The sequence below is a fragment of the Micromys minutus genome, assembly GCF_963924665.1.
Source record: "Micromys minutus genome assembly, chromosome: 33".
NCBI classification, from domain to species: domain Eukaryota; kingdom Metazoa; phylum Chordata; class Mammalia; order Rodentia; family Muridae; genus Micromys; species Micromys minutus.
The window spans coordinates 18,584,206-18,607,230 of NC_137968.1; the positions used below are offsets into that span (position 1 = coordinate 18,584,206).

At 37.8% G+C, this 23,025-nt stretch overlaps 1 long non-coding RNA gene across 1 annotated transcript in view; it reads left to right on the forward strand.

The window, feature by feature from the left end:
- The window catches only part of LOC308414230, a 46,438-nt gene extending 24,712 nt beyond the window's left edge, over positions 1-21,726 (forward strand). Inside the window, exons 2-3 of the long non-coding RNA XR_013974865.1 lie at positions 21,014-21,146; positions 21,604-21,726. This is a non-coding gene — a long non-coding RNA (uncharacterized lncRNA). The remainder of the gene's footprint in view (positions 1-21,013; positions 21,147-21,603) is intronic.
- The last annotated feature ends 1,299 nt before the right edge of the window (positions 21,727-23,025 follow it).

Sequence of the window (23,025 nt, forward strand, 5' to 3'; positions counted from 1 at the left end):
ATGCAAAGTACATGTCTTTGTTTTATTTTTTCATTTTTATTAGATATTCTCTGTATTTACATTTCAAATGTTATCTCCTTCACCCCCTCATTCCCAAACCCTCCCCCCTTGCTTCCATTAAGGTTCTCCTTTTTGTCAACCACTCCCTTCCACCTCAGCACCTTAACATTCACCTACACTGGAAAAACACGCCTTCAGTGGCTCCTCCCACTGATGCCAGACAATGTTGTCCTCTGCTAAGTATGCAACTGGAGCCATGGGTCTCTTCTTTGTACTCATTGGTTGGTGTTTTAGTTCCTGTGACCTCTGGAGGGTTTGTTCGGTTGACAATGTTCTTCCCATGGGGTTGAAAACTGTTTCAGGTCATTCAGTTCTTTCAATATGTTTTCCATTGTGGTCCTCATGTTCAGTCCAATGGTTAGCTGTAAACACCCTCCTCTGTATCAGTGTGGCTCAGGCAGAGCCTCTGAGAAGGCATCCATATCAGGCTCTGGTCAGTAAGTGCTTCTTGCCATCAGCAACAGGGCTTGAGTTTGGTGACTGAATATGGGGTGGATCCCCAGGTGAGGCAATTTCTGGATGACCTCTTCCTGATCCTCTATTTGTCCCTGTATGTCCTCCTGTAAGTGTTTTGTTCTTTCTTCTAAGAAGGACTGAGGCATCCATATTTTGGCCTTCTTTCTGAACTTCATAAAGTCTGTAAATTGTATCTTGGTTATTCAGAGCTTTCTGGGCTAATATCTGCTTATCAGTGAGTGCATACCATGTGTGTCCTTTTGTGACTGGGTTACCTCACTCAAGATGATTGCTTCTAGTCCTATCCATTTGCCTAGGAATTTTATGAAGTCATTGTTTTTTTTTAATAAATTGAACAACTTTATTTAAAAAACAAAAATAAATATACAGATTTTAAGCATTTTTGCAAAAAAGTGTATGAATACATTTTTGTCAGTACTTGATTTTTTTAAAGGTTTGATGGTATGCATTAAAATCTTACTAGTTACAATAAGCATAAAGTACATGTAAAACAAGATGTAACCTAGAAATAGTCAAAGTTTTCTTGGTGTGTAAAGATTGTTTCTCATTTTTTTTGGCCTTTGTTTTTTCTTGAACTTCAAATAGTATGAGAGTTGTTTATGGGGTGTTCAGAGCTTTTGGGGATTAGTATCCAATTATCAGTGACTGCATATTATGTCTGTTCTTTTGTGACTGGGTTATCTCGCTCAGGATGATATTCTCTAGATGCATCCATTTTCTTAAGAATTTTATTAAGTCATTGTTTCTAATAGCTGAGTAGTTCTCCATTGTGTAACTATACCACAATTTTTGTATCCATTCATCTACTGAAGGACATCTGGGTTCTTTCCAGCTTCTGGCTATTATGAATAGGGCTGCTATGAACATTGTGGTGCATGTGTCTTTGTTGTATGTTGGAGCGTCTCTGGGGTAAATGCCCAGAAGTGGAATAACTGGGTCTTCAGGTAGTACTGTGTCCAATTTTGTTTTTAATAGCTGAGTGATAATAGTACACTGTGTAAATGTACCACAATTTCTGTATCCATTCCTCTGTTGAAGGACATCTGGGTTCTTTCCAGCTTCCGTCTGTTATAAATAAGGCTGCTATGAACATGGTGGAACATGTGTCCTTGTTATATGTTGGAGCATCTATTAGGTTTATGCCTAGAAGCTGCATAGCTGGGTCCTCACTTACCACTGTGTCCAATTTTCTAAGGAAGCTCCAGACTGATTTCCAGAGTAGTGGTACCAGCTTACAACCCTACCATCAATGGAGGAGTGTTCCTCTTTCTCCACATCCTTGCCAGCATACACTGTCATCTGAATTTTTGATTGTAGCCATTCTGAATGGCATGAGGTGGAATCTCAGGGTTGTTTTAAATTGCATTTTCCTGATGACTAGGGATGTTGAACATTTCTTTAGGTGCTTTACAGCCATTCAGTATTCCTCAGTTGAGAATTCTTTGTTTAGCTTTGTATCCCATTTTTAATAGGATTATTTGATTCTCTGGAGTCTACCTTCTTGAGTTCTTTGTATACATTGAATATTAGACTTATATGTTGAATGGATAAAGATCTTTTTCCAGTCTGTTGGTTTCTGTTTCGTCCTATTATAAATGTCTTTTGCCTTACAGAAGATTTGCAATTTAATGAGGTTTCATTTGTCTATACCTGATCTTAGAGCATAAGCTATTGGTGTTCTGTTCAGGAAATTTACCATGTACCTGTGTGTTCTAAGCACTTCTCCACTTTCTCTTCTAACATTTTCAGTGTACCTGGTTTTATGTGGAGGTCTTTGATCCACTTGTACTTGAGATACAAGGAGATAAGAGTGGATCAATTTGCATTTTTCTGCACGCTGACTGCCAGTTGAACCAGCGCTATTTGTTGAAGATGTTGTCCTCTTTCCACTATATTTTTTAGCTCCTTTTATCAAGTGACCATAGATGTGTGGGTTCATTTCTGGGTCTTCAATTCTATTCCATTGATCTACCCACTTGTCTTTGTACCAATACCATGCATCTTTTTTTTTTTTTAATCACAATTGATCTCTAATACAGCTTGAAGTCAGGAATGGTGATTCCTTCATAAGTTCTTTTGTTGTTTAGAATAGTTTTCACTGTGATGGTTCTTTTTAATTCCAAATTTGTTTGCAAATTGCTCTTTCTAAGTCTATGAAGAACTGAGTTGGAATTTTGATGGGGATTGCATTGAATCTGTAGATTGCTTTTGGCAAGATGGCTATTTCTACTACATTAATTTTTCCAATCCATGAGCAAGGAAGATGTTTCCATCTTCTGAAATCTTCAACTTTTTTCTTCAGAGATTGAAAATTCTTGTCATACACATATTTTACTTGCTTGGTTAGGGTCATATCAAGGTTTTTATATTATTTGTGACTATTGTGAAGGGTGTTTGTTTCCTAATTTCCTTTTCAACCTGTTTATTATTTGAGTAGAGGCTACTGATTTGTTCAAGTTAATTTTATATCCAACCACTTTGCTAAATTTGTTTATCAGCTGTGGGATTTTTCTGGTAAAATTTTTGGTGTCACTTAAGTATACTATCCTACCATCTTCAAATAGTGGCTTTTTTCTTTCTAATTTGAATCCCTTTGGCCTCCTTTTGTTGTCTAATTGCTCTAGCTAGGATTTCCACTGCTATATTGAATAGGTAGGAAGAGAGTGGGCAGCCTTGCCTAGTCCCTGATTTTAGTGGGATTGCTTCAAGCTTCTAACCATTTAGTTTGATGTTTGCTGTATATTGCTTTAAGTATGGGCCTTGAATTCCTGATCTTTTCAAGACTTTTAACATGAAGACCTGTTGAATTTTGTCAAATGCTTTGTTAGCATTATATGAGATGATCATGTGGGTTTTTAGTTCCTTTGAGTTTGTTTATACAGTAGACTACATTGATGGATTTCTGTATTTTGAGTCAACCTTGCATTCCTAGGATGAAGCCTATTTGATCATGATGAATGATCATTTTGATGTGTTCTTGGATTCAATTTACAAAAATTTCATTGAGTATATTTCCATCAATGTTCAATGAGGGAAATTGGTCTTTCTTTGTAGGGTCTTTGTGTGGTTTAGGTATGAGCATTACTGTGGCTTCAAAGAATGAATTGGGTAGTGTTCCTTCCATTTCTATTTTGTGGAATAGTTTGGAGAGTATTTGAAGGTCTGATAGAATTTTGTTTTTTTTTTTTTTTTTTTTTTTGGTTGGGATGCTTATGCTAACTGCTTCTATTTCTTTAGGTGTTATGGGACAGTTTATATATTTTTTTCTGATCCTGATTTAACTTTAGTACCTAGTATCTGTCTAGAAAATTGTCCATTTCCTTTAAATTTTCCAGTTTTGTTGAGTATAGACTTCTGTTGTAGGATCTAATGGTTTTTTGAACTTTCTCAGTTTCTGTTGTTATGTCTACCTTTTCATTTCTGTTTCTGTTAATTTGGATACTCTCCATATGCCCTGTAGTTAGTCTGGCTGAGGATTTATCAATATTGTTGACTTTCTTAAAGAAGCTGTTCCCAGTTGTGTTGATTGCTTTGTATGGTTCTTTTTGTTTCCACCTGGTTGATTTCAACTCTGAGTTTGATTATTTCCTGCCATCTACTCCTCTTGGGTGTATCTGCTTCTTTTTGTTCTAGAGCTTTCAGGTGTGCTGTCAAGTTGTTAATGTATACTCTCTCCAGTTTCTTTTTGGAGGCACTCAGAACTATGAGTTTTCCTTTTAGCATTGTATCTCCTAAGTTTGGCTATGTTGTGCCTTCACTTTCATTAAATTCTAAAAAGTGTTTTTTAAAATCTTTTTCTTGACCATGTTATCACTGAGCAGAGCATTGTTCAGCTTCCATGTGTATATGAGCTGTACTGGCTGGTTTTGTGTCAACTTGACACAAGCTGGAGTTAATCACAGAGAAAGGAGCCTCAGTTGGGGAAATGCCTCCATGAAATCTACCTGTAAGGCATTTTCTCAACTAGTGATCAAGGGGGAAGGGCCCAGCCCATTGTGGGAGGTGCCATCCCTGGGTTGGTAGACCTGGGTTTTATAAGAAAGAAAGCTGAGCAAACCATGGGAAGCAAGCCAGTAAGTAACATCCCTCCATGGCCTCTGCATCAGCTCCTGCTTCCTGACCTGCTTGGGTTCCAGTCTTGACTTCCTCTGCAGATGGACAGCAATGAGGAAGTGTAAGCTGAATAAACCTTTTCCTCCCAAACTTGCTTCTTGGTCATGATGCTTTGTGCAAGAATAGAAACCCTGACTAAGACATGGGCTTTTTGTTGTTTTTGTTGTTATTAAAGATGAGCGTTAGTCCATGATGATCTGACAGGATGCCTGTGAGTATTTCAATCTTCTTATATGTGTTGAAGCCTGTTTTGTAACCTACTATATGACCAGTTTTGGAGAAGGCATTGTGAGGTGCTGAGAAGAAGGTATATTATTTTGTTTTAGGATGAAATGTTCTATAGACATCTGTTAAAGCCATTTGGTTTATAACTTCTGTTAGTTTCACCAAATCTCTGTTAAGTTTCTGCTTTCATAATCTGACCACTGATGAGAGTGGGGTCTTGAAGTCTCCCACTGTTATTGTGTGTTTTGTAATATATGCATTGAGCTTTAGTAAAGTTTCTTTTATGAATGTGGGTGCCCTTGTATTTGGACCATAGATGTTCAGGATTGAGAGTTCATAGTTATAGAATTATTCTTTGATGAGTAAAAAGTGTACTTCCTTATCTTTTTTGATAATGTTTGGTTGGAAGTCAATTTTATTTGATATTAGAATGGCTACTCCATCTTTTTCCTTGGGACTATTTCCTTTGAAATTTTTTTCTCAGCCTTTTACTCTGAGGTAGTGTCTGTCTTTTTTTGCTAAGGTAAGTTTCCTGTATTCAGCAAAAATTCTGGGTCCTTATTACTTATCCAGTCTTATAGCATGTGTCTTTTTATTAGGGAACTGAGTCCACTGATATTAAGAAATATTAAGGAACAGTGATTGTTGTTTTCTGTTATTTTTGTTGTTAGAGGTAGAATTATGTTTCTGTGTTTTTCTTATTTTGGGATTTGTTGCAAGAAGATTATTTTCTTACTTTTCCACCCATTATCCTTTGTAGGGCTAAATGTGTGGACAGACGTGTAAATTTGGTTTTGTCTTGGGATATCTTGTTTCTCTATGATCATTGAGAGTTTTGCTGGATGTAGTAACCTGGGCTCAAATTTGTGTTCTTTCAATGTCTGTATTGTCTCTTCCCAGGATCTTCAAGCTTTCATAGTCTCTGTTGAGAAGTCTGGTGTCATTCTAATTGGTCTGCCTTCATGTATTTTTCCCCCTTACTGCTTTTAGTATTTTTTCTTTGTTTTGAATAGATGGTGTTCTGATTCTTTTGTGTCAGGAGGAATTTCTTTTCTGGTCCAATTATTTGGAGTACTGTATGCTTCTTGTATGTTCATGGTCATCTTTTCCCTTAGGTTAGGGAAGTTTTCTTCTATAATTTTGTTGAAGATATTTACTGCGCTTTTTAGTTGGGAGTCTTTCCTCTCATTTATGCCTAGTATCTTTAAGTTTGGTCTTTCCAGTGTGTCCTGGATTTCCGGAATGCTTTGTGTTAGGAGCTTTTTGCATTATAAATCTTCTCTGAGTGATGTCTCGATGTTTTCTGTTTTCTTCTGCCCCTGAAATTCTCTCTTTCATCCCTTGTATTCTATTGGTGATGCTTGTATTTATGAATCCTGATCTCTTTCCTAGGTTTTCTACCTTCAGGGTTATCTTCTTTAGTGATATCTTTATTGTGTCTATTTCTGTTTTAGATTCTGAATTTTCTTTTTCAAATTCTTTCACCTGTTCATTTATGTTTCCCTAATTTCTTTAAGGGCTTCTAGTTGTCTACCTGTGTTCTTCTGTATTTTTTTTAAGGGAGATAGATATTCATGCACTTCTTGAGGCCCTCCATAATCAACATGAGGTATGACTTTAAGTCAAAATCTTCTTTTTCTAGTGTGTTGGAACATCTACTACTTGTTGTGGGAGAACTCTGTTCTGATGTTGCCAGGCTGTCTTTGTTTCTGTTGCTGAGGTTCTTATGCCTTTTTGTTATTTGTGGTGCTAGTTGTTCTTGTCTGTGACTGGAGCTTGTCTCTCCTGTGGGTCCTTGGGCTCAGGAGGGGAAAAGCTCCTGGGTACTCAGCCCTCTGTGAGGAGGTTGTGAGATCTGATGGTGGTGGGCCAGCTCTAGCTCTAGGTGCAGATGTAGTCCTGAAGAGTCTGGTCCCAGGTAGCACTGCAATCCTGTGCCCTGAGAGTTCCCGGATTTCTCTCCTGGGATAGTCAGTGGAGAGAAGGTGGAGACTCACCATGGGCTCAGGAGGGAAATCAGTCCTGAGTGATCAGCCCTCTGCTCGCAGGCTCTGAGTTCTGATGGTAGTGGGCTGACTATCTAGGCACAGATGGAGTCTGGAAGAAATGTCTTTGTTTTAAATAGCTGAACGGTATTCCACTATGTAAATATACCACATTTTCTTTATCATTTTTCAGTTGACGGACATCTAGGTTGTTTCCAGTTTCTAGCTATTATGAATAAAGCTTCTATGAATATAGTCAAGCAAGTGTCTTTGTGGGATACTGCAGCATCTTTTGGGTATATGCCCAGGAGTGGTATAACTGGTTCTGGAGGTAGAACTATTCTGTCCTAGGGTGTTTTTTTTTATATGAGGAAGCTATATAGATAGGTTTTATAGCTATGGCTGTTAAAATCAATTTATCTGGGTTTACTTGGAGGCTGTTCAGGAAGGGAACAGGTTATAAAATGGAGATTAACATGAATGACATTTATTAAGGGATACCCTTTTAAGAATGGTTTACTTATTATTAAAATGTTTTATATTTAAAAGTTTCAATTGCTCCCCTACCTGCTTCAGATCATCATGGTGAGGCTTATGGACAGAAGTCAGCTTGGAGGCAAAAATATAGCTGTGTTCTGTACTTTCAACCAAACCAGCATCATTGAGTTTTCTGCAGCTGAAAAGAAGAGAGGAAGTTTTTGAACTTTGTGGGCATTTTCATTGATCAGTCATTGGCTATAAGGCTTCCCTGGAAGGGTAGAATGAGTCTAGATAATGTGCAGGTCCCTTAATAAGGCTGAGTCCTGAGGGTTGCCAGTGGGCAGAATTACCAGCCATAAAAGATTTTTCTGATCCTAAAGGGAAAGGAGAATGTCACCATTGGTATTACCATGGCTGTGTCTTTGAGAGAGTTAGTCTCCTTGTACTTTCCTTTGTACTTATAAAATAGGTACAGTGACAGCACATTCACCACAAAGACTAAAGCCAGGAAGCTCATTTGGGAGGCCACCAGGATCTAGGCAATTAGGGTTCATTCTCTGAGTCTGTACCTTCATTCACTAATTCTTCATCTTTTGAAAGATGTTATTCTGTATGTTATTATATATACCTATTATGTTTTATATATTGATATGAAGTATATATGCTTGTTATAAAAGGTATGCTATTATATATGCTATTGCATATTATGATTTATGAGACTAAGTTCAACAAGTGTCTTGATAATGTCCATTCAAATGCTTAAGAAATTTCATATGTGTAAAGGAGCCTACAGAGATTTCTTCTCTGTTGTTCTTCTTTCAGGGTAGAAAAGTTTTGACTCACAGGAGTGAACATCTCACTAAATACCAATCAGAGCGCAATTCATGTTTTTTAGATTGTACCAGTCCTGAGGGCAATTGTAATGAAATAGAAATGCTTTGTATTTCTCAGGAACAACTAATCTAGCTAAAGCAAATATCTTTATGTAGTGATTACAAGTGAATAATAAAGACTGACTATATGATTGCTGTGTTTCTAGCCCTCTAATTAGACATTATTCATACCCTTGTTGATAGATTGGAACTCTTTATGGATTCTTTTGTTCCAAGCAGACCTACATCCATAGCCAGCGATATGAGTTGACCAAGGAATCCATTAATGCAGTGACTGAAATAAATCAATTTCATTTACTTATTATATTACATTATATTTATTATATGTATGGTTTACATGGTAAAACTATACTCATATTCATGTTCTTTAGCCTTGTGGAATCCAAATCCCACTTAGACAATCAGTTGGTTAAAGCCACCTATTCACCTTCTTGTTAACAGTCTAGACAAAGCTACAAACTATGCTGGCTTTGCCTGCATAAGAAAATGAAATAGAGACAAATTAGTGCAGTATGTTTGTATACATGGGAATACCAGAATTTACAAATCGTATGATTTATACTCCACTAGAAGGAAATCTGAGCTTGAGATGATTTCACGTGGGTATTAACCATATTTTTCTACACTTTCAGAATATCATCAGAATCTTAGGTTGGTTGGGATTAGCTTCAAAAAGTGCACATGAAGGGAAAAGTTGTAAAATACTGCTGGATTAATAAAATAAAATCCAAGGCACACACAGCACATCAATAGGTTTCGCATAAAAATGGCCGTACCAGCTAAGTTCAGACATTAAATGTATCTGTGTGCATGGTGATGCTAATTTGTAGTGAAAAACTCTGGACACATGCCAGCATCTTCTGGGAAAAAGGAAATAGAGTTATCCGGATCCCATGTCGGTGACCTTTGATGTCTAGAGAGCATCACTTCCTGAAATACAATTGTTTTCCTCTTTGACTCATCTTTGAGGATTCCTCAAACTAGGTTTTTCTGCATCCGAAGGCCACCACAGTTCAGAGAGGAGTGAAGGGGGGGGACCTTTTCTACTCTTTCATACTCCGGCCAAAGCATTTGCATTTTCCGAACCTTAGTTGACAATTATATGGTTTGTGACTTGCAGTTATAATTCTATAGTAAGAATAATAAGAGAGTAAACCAGTAGAGGTTAAGTGATGAGGCCCCTGGTGGCTCTCATGGCTGTGTGGTTGAGCCTTTGAAGTCAGTTTCAATAGATTTTCATGCAAAAATAAGTGGAGTAAGATGCTCCCATTTCAGGTTTCATGGTGATACTGCTTAATGTGCTGATATAGTTTCTTCCAAAAAGGAACTTCTAGCTTTGAAAGCAGAGTTCTTCTATTAGGGTAAGGAAAATAGAGATCATCAGTATTAAAGTCAAACAGCTTTTTTTTTTTTTTTTTTAAATATAATACAATTAATTCAACCATGTGCTTTTCAAACAGAAGGAAACAAAGCCTAAATAACAAGGGTCATGGTTCTTTAGTGTCTCTTCCCAAAGGGAATTCTTTTAAGTTTTCTCCTCCGTATATACATTTTATATAGATCCACTCAATCATAGGCATAACATGGATCTACTTACATACATAATGTCTGTTTTATAAAAGAATAGGTTCATGACACATGATGGTATTCCATTTTTCTTTTCATTTTTCTTCACATATATTAGGTCTTGAAAACTTTAAGATTATTATGCACATAGTTCCTCCTATTTCCTTAGCATCCCCATACCACTGTTAAATAGATTATAATGCATTGCAACAGCTCCCTGGTTTTGTTGTTGTTGTTGTTGCTTGTGTCATTTTGTTTTTCATGGTGATATTCACAAGCGCAGCCAGACAGGCAATGTAGGTGCAGGCAACTGAACTGGGGGATGTTCTGGTGATCAGCATTCTTCTTTTTCTAAAGCAGTGCCGCAGGTCTCCCTAGACTTTGAGCTGCAGTACCACAGTGGGTTCTCACTCTTTTATACCACTGAATGGGGCACGAAAACCATCACAGTTAAGAGAGTGGAAATTTGAACTTGGGCTCTGATTTCCTTTCAAAGGAAAAAAAAATATGACTTGAGCTCAAATCTCAGCTTTGCCATTGGTGACCCAAAGCAATATCCATCTTCTCTGAGGTTTGGGGGGAGATGTAATAGGATTATGTACCCTGAAAATTTACTGACACTTGATATGATGCTAGCTTCCCTTTCCCCAGTACCTTACTCTGAAGGATTATTGAAGAATATGTTCACATTAAAAAGATTGGACCAGTACATTTGAATGAAGGGAGATTTAAGACACATTGTAATTTTAGAAAAGAGGAAGAGTGTAATGGGAACTAGCATTCTCTCTAATCCTTCTTACCCACGAGATACAGAATATTAATCTTACTATTTTTCCATATTTCTCTCAAGTAAGAATAAAACCCAGTTCAGTAAGCCCATCTTCAGTTTTTTTTTTCTATATAATGTGGTATATGAGCTTGTTTTAGGAACACATTTGATGAACCAGTGTTGGTTTTGAATGGCAGTATGGCACCTGGGAATCTCCCACTCCCATTCCTTGCTGACATCTGCCTAGTAGAATTACATTTTACCCATTTACAATTCCCTGTGGGCTGCTGGCCCACAGCATTTACACAACTTATTTCTGGATTGTGCAACCATTAGCCTCACCTCACCATATCTTGTCCAGACATGGTGAGTCTCTTGTTCTTATCCATCTCTTTTACTTGGATTCTTTGAATTCTCTGCCAGTTTGTATAACCACTTGGCTTTTTATACTGCAGAAAAGGAGCACATCTTTGCAGCATCGCAATACAAATAATTACAGTCATAGCAGTCGTACGAATACTCTTAAGTCACACCATCAGCATTTGCACCCAGAGTACCAGAGAACCCAATGAATAGACTACTCTTCTCCTGATCGATGGCCTTAATTGCAATTGTGCTTTCTCTTGAATCATTACTTCAGATAAGCAAACATTCTAAGATTCACTGGGGCTTCATTTCCTGCTACATGTTAAATACTCTATGTGTGAAATCCCATCACCATCCACAGTTTCAATGTTGGCTCTGTTTTGCCCATCCTGGAAGAGTCGACCAAAGGCAATCATGTTCAGAAACCCATCTTATTTTGTTCACCTACTCTGCCAGGTCATAATAGGACAACACATGTCCTGTGAATAATGTATCTCCTAATTGAATAGTAATGTGTTTATCACTTTCTGAATTTTTCCATAATCTTACATGGACCAAAAAAGGGAGGGACTATGTTGAGTATGTTTTATCTGGCACAGTAAATGGCTCAAATAAGATGTTCAACAAATAAGATTAAGAATTTGAGCTAAACAAAAAGAAGGAAGGCAAAAATGGGGATGCCTCAGTCCTTCTTAGAAGGGAGAACAAAACACTCAGAGGAGAAAATACAGGGACAAATAGAGGAACAGGGATTGAAGAAAAGATCATCCAGAGGCTGCCTCACCTGGGAACCACCACATATGCAGTCACCAAGTCCAAGCACTATTGCTGATGCCGAGAAGTACTTACTGGCAGGAACCAGATATGGGTGTCTCCTCAGGAGTTCTACCAGAGTCATAAAGATACAGCTGAGCATGCTTGCAGCTAACCATCGGGCTGAACATGGGGACCCCAATGAAGGTTCCAAAGAAAGGACTGAGGGAGCTGAAAGGGGTTGCAAACTCATGGGAAGAACAGCATTATCAACCAACTAAACCCTCCAAAACTCCCATGGACTAAAGCAGAACCACTGAGCACATATTGAAAGATTTATTGATCCAGTTGCATATGTAGCTGAAGATAGTGTCTGGCATCAATGTGAGAAGAGGCCTTTGATCCAGGGAGGACATGTTTTCCCAATGTAGGGAATGCCAAGGCAATGGGGTGGAGAGGGTGATTAGGAGGGAGTGCACCTTCCTTCATGAAAACAGTGGAGGGGCGGGATGGAAGTGGGGTGGGAAAAGATAACATCTCAAATGCAAATACAGAGTATCTAATAAAAAAGAATTTGAGCTCAATACCTTGCTATCAAATGTTGTTAGTTTCTTGTTGATACTAAAATAATTTAATGGTTGAAAAATCTTATACTAAAGTTAGGAGCTCAGGAAGCACAAATGAGCTACCATCAAAGTATTAATGTCATATAACGTTCACTCTTGTGGTCCTGAAGGATACCGAGCACATAGTATACTTGATAGATACTCCGTTTCTCTATCTTCAGTGACAGTATTCAATCAGTTGCCTTCTTAAGTGCCATTTCTCTGACTCTCTTCTAGGCTTTTCTTTCTTCTTCCTTTAAGACTCAGTGACTACACTAAGGCCATTCAGACAATCCAAGATAACCCCTCTTGTAGTATTCCCTGATTTAAATTGCTGCTTTCGCTTAGGCATAGCTGTGCACACATTTTCATCCTAGCACTAGGAAGGCTGAGGCAGGTGGATCCCAGAGTTTAAGGCCAACCTGGTTGGCAGAGGTTAAAATTTGCACCTTTTTTAATCTACACTCCTAATGCCCTTTTGCCATGTATCATAGACTCTGGAACCATGATCCCCAACTTAATTGCTGAGTTGTGTAAGTTCCCTTGATTATGCTATTTTGTCATGGCAATGGAAGGGTCACTAAGATGCAGAGTAAAACCTAAACATAAAGGACTGAAGTTTGTGTACGACATACAGATTCCCCAACTCTGGGTCTTTATCTGTGAGGAAGAAACCACTCAAACAGCATTTTATGTTTTTCTGGACTCATCCTTGAGTTATTGATTGCTGTTTAGGACGGACAAGTAAAACTGTACCTCAAGCTTTCCTTTACTACACACAATACTTAATCCAGTAACCTAGTACCAAAACACCCTCAGAATGCATTTTACATTTATCAGATAGATCAGAGGCACGGATGCTGCCTACCAGATTGGCTCAGTGCTGAAGAATTAGAGTTTAGTTTTCTGAATTCATCTTGCTTCTTCCTACAGTGTGGCCTGGGAAACTACTATCATTTGCACCTTATTTTCTTCACTTGTGAAGACTGGATAATGCTCACCCCAAAAGATTGTTTCTGGGAATAAGTGACTCCATCCATACGAAGTACTTAAAGATTCCTCTTATGTATTAAATATTAGACATCAATCAATGTGATTATATGACTTAGCAGAAAACATTCTGCTTTTATTCACCAAATCTATACTGAGGACTTACTTCATGGAAAATAATTGGAAAAAGTTGTTTCTGTGACCATGTAACATTATGATTTACTAGGAAGAACAGAGTAATGACAGGAAGACATAAGGAATCTCTAGGTTTGAATTGCCTTGTTCTTTTTAGCTTAGGGGGAAAGGGGTAGTTAAATGATACTAGGGAAAGACAGATTGGGATATGCCATACATGGTAGGGAGCAAAGTCACTTGCTAAATGATACATGCAGTACCTGGATTAATCCAGCCATTGTACTTTGTTCAAAGGTAATGTTGCCTTTAGCTATGATTATGTTCAGCCCTATGACTTGATGACATTTTGGAACATATAAGTTCAGACAGGCAAAGTAGAAAAATAAAGCACTGCCCAAAATTATGCCCAAGATGTATGCAGGAGGCAGAAAAGGTTTATCACTTTCAATTCAAAGAAGAAGGTTTATTAAAGCAGATATGGATCTGGAATATATGATGAATTTTATCCCTGTTCCTTAGCCAACCACTTTTATGCCTTAATATTCCACACCTCTGGAGTTACATGGGCTTTGTAATTTTTTTTTTTTTTTTTTTTTTGGCCTTTTAGACATTGTTTTCAGAAGACACAGAAGAGATTGAAAAAAACTTCTCAAATGCTAGAAACAATGGAAAAGGTAGAGAATGTGTCTAGAAACCAAAGGCTGGTCAAACAGGAGGTAACTCAGAGCCACCAGACACCATCTGTCTTAACTGGAGTTTCTAATGCTGTCAAGGGGCACCATGGCCACAGAAATTACTTTTTCAACATATTTTCATTGACTCTTTGGGAACGCTGCATCACACATACTGGTTACACATAATTCCTAGTCCTTCTATGTTCATTACCCAACAATTGAGACCTCCCCCCACCAAAAAAAGTAAAAAATAAACAAAAATTAAAATGAAAAGGAAAAGCAGATAAAAAAGAGTCTGATTTGTATTATTTATTTACTCACTGGATAGTCTAACTCTCAGTGGCCTGACCCTCAGATATATCTGAATCCATTCACACCACCAACTGTAGAGAGTTACACTCCAACATCCTTATCACAGTTTTGAAGAGTGGTCTTTGATGACTCCCTGTTCAGGCTTTTAGTTTTTCTCAACTCTTAATAAGGAAAACATCTCATTTGGGCTGTCCCATAGGTTCAGAGATGTATTCTGTTATCATCATGATGGGAATCGTGGTGGCATACAGTCAGACATGGTGCTGGAGAGAAAGCTGTAATTTTACATTTGGGGCAGCAGGCAGCAGGCATACAGATTGACTCTACTCGGCTAGGCTTGAGTTTCTAAAACCTAAAAGCCCACCTTCACTGACACATTTCCTCCACCAAGGCCATCCCTACTCCAACAAGGCTAATAGTGCTTCTGCCGATGAGCCTACGGGGGGCATTTTCATTCAAACCAAGGCAGCATTTAGTGAGACTTTCCTCCTTAGAGATGTTGTTACACCATCAGTATCCACAAGTAAAGTAGTTTCCAGACAGATGAAAAAGAAAAAGCTTTTATTGTACATGACTATGTCTTATGACATTGGATCCCTTAGTATACCTTTCAATCCAGCTGAACAATTTTGCTTTCTTTCTTAAGGCAATGTTACCATCAATACATTCCATGCTAAATAGCCTGCTAATTTCTTATTTGATATTTATACAACATTTGGATTTCTATAATTGACCTTTGTGTACAAATATGAATAATTCTCTCTCTCTATATATATATAAATATCATATATATTGTATGTATATATATATATATATACATACACAATATAAATATACAATATATATGATATTTAGATAGTAGATATAATTTGATGGTAATTGTGTCTACTTTCTTTAATGGGTTTAAACATTGAGTAAACGTTGAAATAGCAGAGAACAGTGATGTTGAAGACATCACATTTAAAAGTCAAATTTAGTTGTTTCCTTCTCATTTTCTCTAATATTTCTTAGCTCTAAGTAATAAATTAATACATAAATAGCAAAAGTATTTATTTAAAAAAAATCTCACAAAAGAGATAAGCGTAAATACTTGAATTTTGTGGTGATTTGAATATGCTTGGCCCGTTGCAAGTGTCACTATTAGGACATGTGGTGTTATCAGAGTAGATATAACCTTGTTAGTGGAAGTGTGTCACTGTGGAGGTAGGTCTTTGAGGTTTCGTATATCTCTATACAGTGTGATCTAGAAATCCTCCTAGCTGCCTGCTGAAAACAGTTTTCGTCTGGTTGCCCTTAGAGCAAAATGTAGAACTCTTAGCTCCTTTTCCAGCACCATGTCTGCCTACAAGCTGCCATTCTTTCTGCCCTGATAGCAATCAACTGAACTCCTGACACTGCAATCCAGCCACAATTAAATGTTTCCTTTTATAAGAGTGATCATGGTCACGGTGTCTCTCCACAGCGATGGAACCCTACCTAAGACAAGCGTATAGAAAATTCATTATTTTTTATTTTACAACTTAGAGGTATGGAGATATGGATATAGATGAATGCATTTGTTAGGAATAATTTAAGTGTACTTCTGCTGTATGAAACAGTGAAATAACAAATGGTACCACCCTCATTCTCACCCCTAAAGATATGTTATACCTTGAAAGAAAATGTGTCTCATTTAATCACAGTGCACATTTTATGTTGAAAGTCAAGATCTATATTTTCATTGCAGAAAGCAGTTTTTAAAATGTGGAACTTGGGTTCTCATAAGAATGTACACACAGGAGGTTATAAACGTTTTTGATTAAAAATGAGAAGGTGGTATTCTGTTGTGGACATGAGCAAGATTGTGTGAATCATAGGAGACCCTATACCCATCAGAAAGACACATGTATACATCTGGAGTAGTTTTTTAGAAATCTTCAGTGAGAATTGTGCTTCTATCTGCACTCTGTTTTTCATAAATTATATGAATTATATAAAAGAATAATGAAGCTGTCTCATAACTAAGAAAGCACAGCTCAAAGTCTTCAAGCTTCTTAGATTTGTCCCAGCCAGTTCTCAAAGCTATTTGTTCTATGTTGCTTTTATCTTCATTTTATTGTTTTTGTATTGTGAGTGTTGTATATGTGCTTGTATATGAGCAAATGTGTGCAGCTGTGTGTGCATGCCTATCGATCCTTCCCTTATTCCTTTGAGACGGGTGCTCTTGCTGATCCTGAAGTGACATTGGTGTGCACGGAGTCCTATAAATTCTTCTGCCCCCATCCCTAGAGGGTTGGTGTTACAGCTTTAGTGCCGCCAAGCCATAATTTTTACATGATACTAGAGATTTGAACTCAGGTCCCTATGCTGGGCAGCAATGTTGTTACCTTCTAAGCAATCTCTCCAGCCTCGGCCTGTTGCTTTGTCTATCCTCTACAAAATAGGGAGATCAGTTTATGTACTTTAAAATCATGTGATATTAACAGAATTCTTAAGGGATTTCCCACGACATATGGATTCCAAAAAAAAAAAAAAAAAAAAAAAATGTATTACGCACCTTCTACAAATTAGTCCCAACTGCCTGAACATACGTATTCCCTGAGAAGCTTTCAAAGGACAAGAGAGATAAACACAGAGAGTGCCATCTCCTGAGATTTGCTTCTGGCATTAGTAATGATCACACAACATTTTGTGAACAGAGAGGACCATCCATCCATCTCAACCGTCAACAGAAGCCAGTGTCACTTAGGTTACATTTTAGTAGCTAAATGCAAACAGTCTATGTATACTTAGGCATTGCGAAAGGCATGATGTTATGAGCATTGTGTTTTAACGCTGATTTCTGTCCTACCAGTGAAACTGGATGGGCATCAAGTCATATTGACACAAGGGAACACTGAGACAAAGGAATGAGATGGGCTACAACCTTGCTTCACGGCATGAATAGACCCAGCTTCTTTTGTCTCCAGCCTCCGGTTCTGGGTTTTAGTGAGAAGTCCAAAGGGCAATTACTTTTGACTGCTTGCATGGAGAAAAAACTGATATCTAGTGCAAGTTGCTCGTATTACTCAATCTGCACACACAGCAAATTGGATCTCTATTTATAGAGGATGGTTTTAATTAGTGTTTGAAGTGTGCACTTACATTAGACATCTATAAATACTTAACAGATGTGATATTTTATACCTTAGAATCCTAAACATTTTTCCTCTCATTTGATGAATTCTATTCCATAGCTCTGTTTACGTGTTTGCTATTTTAGTTCCGTGTAATTCTAGAAATAACCAGTTTCAGACGGTTATGGTTTAGTGAGCATGGGGGAATTGCTTTAGCTAAAATTATTGTTGCTTGTTTCTAGAACTCCTACAGAATAAATCTACAGTCTTTGGAAAAGCCGAAGTTATTTCCAATGACACATACTATTTGCTGAAAATGTACGGTAGACTGACTCACACATCTGTGCATTGCAGTTAGGTTAAAATACTATAGCTTTGGCTGAGGGGTAGATGTGTCAGAAGTGACTCTGTGGCTGAACAGTTTGTTTTGGTAGCAGAGAAAAAGTTTGCTTAATTACAGGAGGCCTGTTATTGGTTCTGAAGAAGGAAAAAACTGTCATCTCAACGTTGATTTCTGTGGAAATGAATCATGCAGTTATATAGTGTTAACTTCACATCTGTCTCTATCCCTCTCTCTTTTTTTTCTGTCTCTTTTAGTTAATGTGAAGGTTGTCACCTCAAATAATGTCTGATGTCTGGCTCTAGGCTATTTGTGGATTTATCCTGCCCAATGTGGGCCACTCATCTTTGTTTGGAATTGGCAGCATTCATCCTAGCAACCGGTCTTTGCATCTTGCGTCTCTCACATTGGTCATTCTGTACAGGTTATAATAGGCTCAAGATCATGGTTAATACTGTGGATCATAAGGCCATAGATGTACAGTAAATTGGAAATTCTTGACATGAAATTATCTTCCAAAATAGTATTTCCAACACTCGCTTTGCCCATATTTTATTGTGCCCAGACTAGCTCCTCCTCTGTTGCTTTTTAAAGAAACAATACAAAGTTGGAATGTTACATCCCATATATCTACTCTCTGTGCTGAAGAGGAGATATCAGAATTCTTCCAAAGGTGAAAAAGGATGACTTGTATATCCAAATGATTGTAACTTTTACCTTAATATCTTATGATTCTCTTAAAATGTGATATACCCTCAATTAACAGACTGGAGGGAAAAACTAAAAATAAATACCAGCTTTCTACTGTCTATTTAGGAATCAAATAGTTTGAGCTTTCATTGGAATGAGTGGTAATGCATAAAACTCAGCTGAAAGAGCAATGAATCCTTGGGAGTGCAGACCTTGGGAAACCCTTGCATACTGCTTTATCTCTCCTAAGTAACTAAGCATTCTTACCTTCAGCATTTTTAAAGGTATTATTATCATCATTATCGGAATGTGGACAAAGGCATATAAGTGTGCACCATCTCCAAAAGGTAATGCACAATTAACCAAGGAAGGGACCCTTTCACATAATGTATACTTGTATGCATGTGTAAGTGAAGAAATTTTTCATCAGTTGGTTTGGAATAATAAGTTTTCTCTCAGGAAAATGTTTGTGTGCAAACAGGAGATATTCTATGCACCATCACAGAAGTATTAGTTGTTTTTTTCTTTTATGAAGCCTCTCGGTTTTCTTACTGTAAAAAGAAATTAAAACTAATAGGGTGAAGCAAATCCTTTTGAGTGTTCATTGTCAAGGGTGTCATTGCAATTACTGTTAAAAGAAAACCTAATTAATAAAACCACAGTTCTCAGCAATAATAAAAATAAATGAAGTTTGAGCTGTTTTCTGTTATTTTAGAGAGACCAATAAAATGAGTTTTTCTCATGGATGTTAGGAAAATTGATTTTCAAGACAAATTCTTGTCTGAACAAATTTAATCCTTTTTTTCTATATCCCCTTATGAACTATGATCAGGTAAAAGTGATCATTCTGCAAAATGATACACAAAATATAGGTGCTTACCCATCAAAGAAAGAAATTATTTAAAACATTAATTTAATAAAACAAAGTGGCATAATTTTAAAAGTTTTATTTCCTTTGAAACTTTTTTAATTAAGAGAATTCAAAGACTACATCACATTCTACAATTTCTAAGTTTTATGCAAAGTCACAAACTAAGTAAGTACTTGTTATAAGTTGATTCTTGAGTATATAGCTTTCAGGCTTTTTCAAATGTTAGAACAACATGAAAAATATTGAGTATATCCTGGCAGAATATTATGGGGCAAGTGGCTTGTGCCACCATAGAGAAGAACTGCAAGGCTGAGTCCAAAGCCTGTGTGAATCTCAGACTTAAAGCAGTAGGAGTGAGGCCAGCTCCCTGCCCAACTCTACCTGCTCTGGAACAAGTAGAACCTAGTGAGAGGACCCTCAGAATCTGTAATGGAGAGAAAACACCGGAAGTACTTCCTCATGCAAATAGAGCATCACTAGCATCTCAAACTGAGCCAAAGGGAAGCATCTACCCCTGGGTCCCACCCTATTCCTCAATGTTTATAGTCCCTATCCACATGGAATAAAGTACACAAGTTATTTCACTGAGAATCGTAGGAGAGTGACTGCTTTACCGGGCTACAACATTTTGGGGAGGAGTTTTCTCCCATGAAGCATTCATCGCTGGACCTTGAACTTGCCTGGCAGGCTGGGCTCACGCCCCTGCTGCCCCTCTTGCAGATACCACCACTGCCCAACACCGCTGGTAGCACCAAGACCGTACCTCAGCTAGGGCTACGCAAACCTCCTAGCTCCCCTTCTCAGATCTCTTAACACTTTGACAATTGTCACTGGGCCCGAAACCAGTGGAATATATTCACCCTGGTTCTGAGGAGGCTGATAGAACATTAAGATAAAGTGTCAGAGCAGATCTTGATAGAGATGGATACTTGAATCCTAGACTGTACTTTGGCCTCTAGCTGACACTGGTACGTTAATATCCTTTCTGGGGTGGTGACTGCAAAACCTTTAGATAATGTGGTCCTGTAACATCCCATTATCCAAGAGAGTGTGCCAGATACCTGTGTTTTTATAGGAGGTCAAATGCTACTTGCATTTGAAATAGTAGCCAGGCGACATATTTGCATCTACTGATGTCCCACAAGGACTAAATTCCTGCTAAGAAGACAGTGTTACTGGATAACAGTTAATTATAAGTTTTATCTGCTGGGAATGTACTTCACAGTGACAGCTTCCTTCATCATCCCAAACTTGTGCTTGATTATTGTTTTAGAGCTGTCACAGCTTTCATTGCTGACCTAATTCTTAAGATCCAAACTCAATTTTTGGTCATGGACTTTATTGCTTACACAAATTTGCTATGTCCTTTAAAGGCCCTAATATTTCTTAGTGGGGTCTCAGTTAATTGTGATCTCAGTGGCTCAGACCATACACGATGAAATAAGACCATGCCACCTCCCAAGTTAGGTCTTCATTGGTTTTGTGTTACTCCATCTTTTAGGAGAGAAAGAAACATGCTTTTATCACATTTTAATTGGAATATATGTTCACAGAGAAAATATTTATTATCTTAAGGAAAGAGATATTCATGTCAGTGTCTTGGACTCCTCACAGAAGAGAATGGGCGAGGAGACCTGAAAGTCACGAGGAGTCCCGGAAGAGGCAGAAGCATCCTGGAGTCAAAGTGGAGAAAGAAAACCTGTGGGAAGATGCTTAGCAGAAGCTCCTCTCGGGATCTTAGCAGATGGTAAGAGTGTCAAAACCTCAGTCTTCTGTACTTAGATGTTTTCTGGGATCACACCATTCTGCTATTACCTGTACCTTTATGAATGAAGAAAACGGGTTACAACAAATTTCCTGCTACTGGTGATGTCCCAGAGAAGCTGAAGGCAAGGGCTGTGTGCTCCACCTCAGAGCAGCTTGGAGAACCAAAGGGAATGAGAGAGGAGATGGGAACGGAAGTTCATGCTTTAGCTTGTGACCTCTTTGAAGATCAAAGGACACTTTCGTCAGGGTCATCTAAGATTAAGATTCATACCAATAACAAAATTGCCTATGAAGTAGTAATGAGAAAAATTTTGTGGTTGTGCGTAACTACAACATGAAGAACTATAGTAAATGATCCCAGCATTAGGGAGGTTGAGGACCACTAGACTAGGGGCATGAAGCAAGGTACAGCATTAAGCATTGTTTTTTTTTTTTAGGCTAACCACCAGACTGACAATACACAGCACAATGGACTGGCCAAGTTTATAGCAGGAAAGCTCAAATCAGCTTTATTTCAGCATGAATGTGCATGGTGGTTCTCCAAAGTTGAAATACAAGATTTGACACCCCGTACTCATCAGCCATCTATAGGAGAAGCCTTGTTGAAGGTGGTGTGCAATTATTCGTAACACATGCTTTGTAACCTGGAAGTGGGTGCTGGATCCAGGAGTCTCCTTTCCTCTGTAGCCGTAAGGAAGTTACTACATTTGTAAAGTCAGTTCCCCATCTGCAAAATGTAAAAAACACCTAGTTTTCAGGATTATAGGCAATAAAAATGGAAACAAAGGTCCCTAGTAAGAATGCTTGCACACAGCAGACCTTGCAAAATGACATCTAGATTTTCCTTTTATCTAGATCTAACTAATCTTGGTGAAAGCATTTATTTCAAGACTGTAAGATGTAGATGTAATTATTCACTAGGGAGACTATTCCATGTCAACAGACTGCACACGGAGGAGGCAGGATGCTTATACTTTGAAAGATAGGCACTGAAGATGCTTGCGTGGTCCATCTGTGGCAAAGGTTCTCTGCGAGTGAACATGATACAAAGTGAAAACTGAACTCTTTTCAGTGTCAGAATCCTAAAAGATAGGCCCACTTAGAACCACTCATGATCCTCAGTCAGAGTTCATAGATCCTAGCTTCCACTGTCTCGGATATACTCTTGCTTCTGAAATCAGCATATATAAACGATATTAAGCATACTTTTGAGTCACCATTGTGGTGACTTAGCTGTCTTGCCATTGACTGAGGAGGCTGAAACAGGAGGATTTCAAGTACAAGTCATGCTTAGTCAGTAAACATGAGTTTAGCTTTGAAAAACAGCAAGACACTGTCTCAGAAAAATTTTATATGGCGAAGAGTGGAGGGGCTCAGAATATAACCCACCCCCTAGTATCTGTGAGGCTCTGGGTTCAACCTTCAATACTGAAACCAAACACAAACAAACAAACAAACAAAAAAAAAAACCAGAAAAAAGTATTTTGCAGCAAAATGTTCTTTTTAAAATAAAATCTGCCCCTGGGTATTTAATAAATTGTAATATGACCTTGAAATAAAAAGTAATTACATGAGCTGGCATTTAGTCTGGATATAAAGTCAAAATTTGAGCCATTTATGGGAACTTAGAAACTGAAGAATGTTTTCTTGATAAGTAAATTCCAATCTTCTTGAAAACATTTCACAAAAAAAATACATTTTGAGGGTTATATATGATGAAAGATACCCTAATTTGTGAAGTGAAGACTCTAAAACATAAACAGACCATTAGGAAAAGAGAGACATCGTTTATTTAGCACATGCTTCCCAGAAGGGCTGAGATAAATATTTATCTCCTTAAGGCAGAAAATATTTTCCCA